Here is a 2,943-nt window from a genome sequence, read left to right as displayed (position 1 = left end):
AACAACGCCTTTCCAAGGTGAAACCTTAAGCATGACCATTTCTCCAATTTCAAACTCTATATCTTTTCTTTTACTGTCCGCGTAGCTCTTTTGTCGACTCTGGGCGGTTTTCAATCTTTGTTGAATTTGGATGATTTTCTCAGTAGTTTCTTGTATTATCTCCAGACCCGTAATCTGTCTATCCCCCACTTCACTCCAACAAATCAGAGACCTGCACTTTCTACCATAAAGTGCTTCAAACGGCGCCATCTCAATGCTTGAATGGTAGCTGTTGTTGTAGGAAAATTCTGCTAACGGTAGATGTCGATCCCAACTATTTCCGAAATCAATAACACAAGCTCGTAGCATGTCTTCAAGCGTTTGTATCGTCCTTTCGCTCTGCCCATCAGTTTGTGGATGATAGGTAGTACTCATGTCTAGACGAGTTCCCAATGCTTGCTGTAATGTCTGCCAGAATCTTGAAATAAATCTGCCATCCCTATCAGAGATAATAGAGATTGGAATTCCATGTCTGGAGACGACTTCCTTCAAATACAGTCGTGCTAACTTCTCCATCTTGTCATCTTCTCTTATTGGTAGGAAGTGTGCTGACTTGGTGAGACGATCAACTATTACCCAAATAGTATCATAACCACTTGCAGTCCTTGGCAATTTAGTAATGAAATCCATGGTAATGTTTTCCCATTTCCATTCCGGGATTTCAGGTTGTTGTAGTAGACCTGATGGTTTCTGATGTTTAGCTTTGACCTTAGAACACGTCAAACATTCTCCTACATATTTAGCAATATTGGCTTTCATACCTGGCCACCAAAAATGTTTCTTAAGATCCTTGTACATCTTCCCCGTTCCAGGATGTATTGAGTATCTGGTTTTATGAGCTTCTCTAAGTACCATTTCTCTCATATCTCCAAATTTTGGTACCCAAATTCTTTCAGCCCTATACCGGGTTCCGTCTTCCCGAATATTAAGATGCTTCTCCGATCCTTTGGGTATTTCATCCTTTAAATTTCCCTCTTTTAAAACTCCTTGTTGTGCCTCCTTTATTTGAGTAGTAAGGTTAGTATGAATCATTTTATTCATAGATTTTACTCGAATGGGTTCTCTGTCCTTTCTGCTCAAGGCGTCGGCTACCACATTTGCCTTCCCCGGGTGGTAACGAATCTCAAAGTCGTAATCATTCAACAATTCAATCCACCTACGCTGCCTCATATTCAGTTGTTTCTGATTAAATATGTGTTGAAGACTTTTGTGGTCGGTATATATAATACTTTTGACCCCATATAAGTAGTGCCTCCAAGTCTTTAATGCAAAAACAACTGCGCCTAATTCCAAATCATGCGTCGTATAATTTTGCTCGTGAATCTTCAATTGTCTAGACGCATAAGCAATCACCTTCGTCCGTTGCATTAATACACAACCGAGACCTTGCTTTGAGGCGTCACAATATATCACAAAATCATCATTCCCTTCAGGTAATGACAATATAGGTGCCGTAGTTAACTTTTTCTTCAATAATTGAAACGCTTTCTCTTGTTCATCCTTCCATTCAAATTTCTTCCCTTTATGCGTTAATGCAGTCAAGGATTTTGCTATTCTGGAAAAGTCTTGGATGAACCTTCTGTAGTAACCAGCTAGTCCTAAAAACTGGCGTATGTGTTTCGGAGTATTCGGGGTTTCCCACTTTTCAACGGTTTCAATCTTTGCTGGATCCACCTGAATACCTTCTTTGTTCACTATGTGACCGAGGAATTGAACTTCTTCCAACCAAAATGCACACTTTGAAAACTTAGCGTACAGTTTTTCTTTCCTCAATACTTCTAGCACTTTTCTCAAATGTTCTTCGTGCTCTTGATCATTCTTTGAGTAAATAAGTATGTCATCGATGAAAACAATGACAAACTTGTCAAGATATGGCCCACACACTCGGTTCATAAGGTCCATGAACACAGCTGGTGCGTTAGTCAATCCAAACGGCATAACCATAAACTCGTAATGACCATAACGCGTCCTAAAAGCAGTTTTTGGAATATCATCCTCCTTTACTCGCATTTGATGATATCCAGAACGTAAATCGATCTTCGAATAAACCGACGAGCCTTGTAGTTGATCAAATAAGCGTCAATTCTCGGCAGTGGATAACGGTTTTTGATGGTAAGTTTGTTCAACTCTCTGTAGTCAATACACAACCTAAATGTACCATCCTTCTTCTTGACAAACAAAATAGGAGCTCCCCATGGTGCTGTGCTTGGTCGAATGAAACCACGTTCTAATAGTTCTTGCAGTTGGCTTTGCAGTTCTTTCATCTCGCTGGGTGTGAGTCTATAAGGAGCACGAGCTATTGGTGCAGCTCCTGGTACAAGATCTATTTGAAATTCAACAGATCGATGTGGAGGTAGTCCCGGTAATTCTTTCGAAAATACATCGGGAAATTCTTTTGCGACGGGAATATCATTGATGCTCTTTTCTTCAGTTTGTACTTTCTCGACGTGTGCTAGAACAGCATAGCAACCTTTTCTTATTAGTTTTTGTGCCTTCAAATTACTAATAAGATGTAGCTTCATGTTGCCCTTTTCTCCGTACACCATTAAGGGTTCTCCTTCTTCTCGTACAATGCGAATTGCATTTTTATAACATACAATCTCTGCTTTCACCTTCTTCAGCCAGTCCATGCCAACTATTACATCAAAACTCCCTAACTCTACTGGTATCAAATCAATCTTAAATATTTCACTACCCACTTTAATTTCTCGATTCTGACATATATTATCTGCTGAAATTAATTTACCGTTTGCTAATTCGAGTAAAAATTTACTATCCAACGGCGTCAATGGACAACTTAATTTAGCACAAAAATCTCTACTCATATAGCTTCTATCCGCACCCGAATCAAATAAAATGTAAGCAGATTTATTGTCAATAAGAAACGTACCCGTAACAAGCTCC

Source organism: Rutidosis leptorrhynchoides, chromosome 9 (genome assembly GCF_046630445.1).
Source record: "Rutidosis leptorrhynchoides isolate AG116_Rl617_1_P2 chromosome 9, CSIRO_AGI_Rlap_v1, whole genome shotgun sequence".
Taxonomy (NCBI): domain Eukaryota; kingdom Viridiplantae; phylum Streptophyta; class Magnoliopsida; order Asterales; family Asteraceae; genus Rutidosis; species Rutidosis leptorrhynchoides.
The sequence above is the reverse complement of the archived record's forward strand: the minus strand, read 5'-3'. Positions refer to the sequence as shown.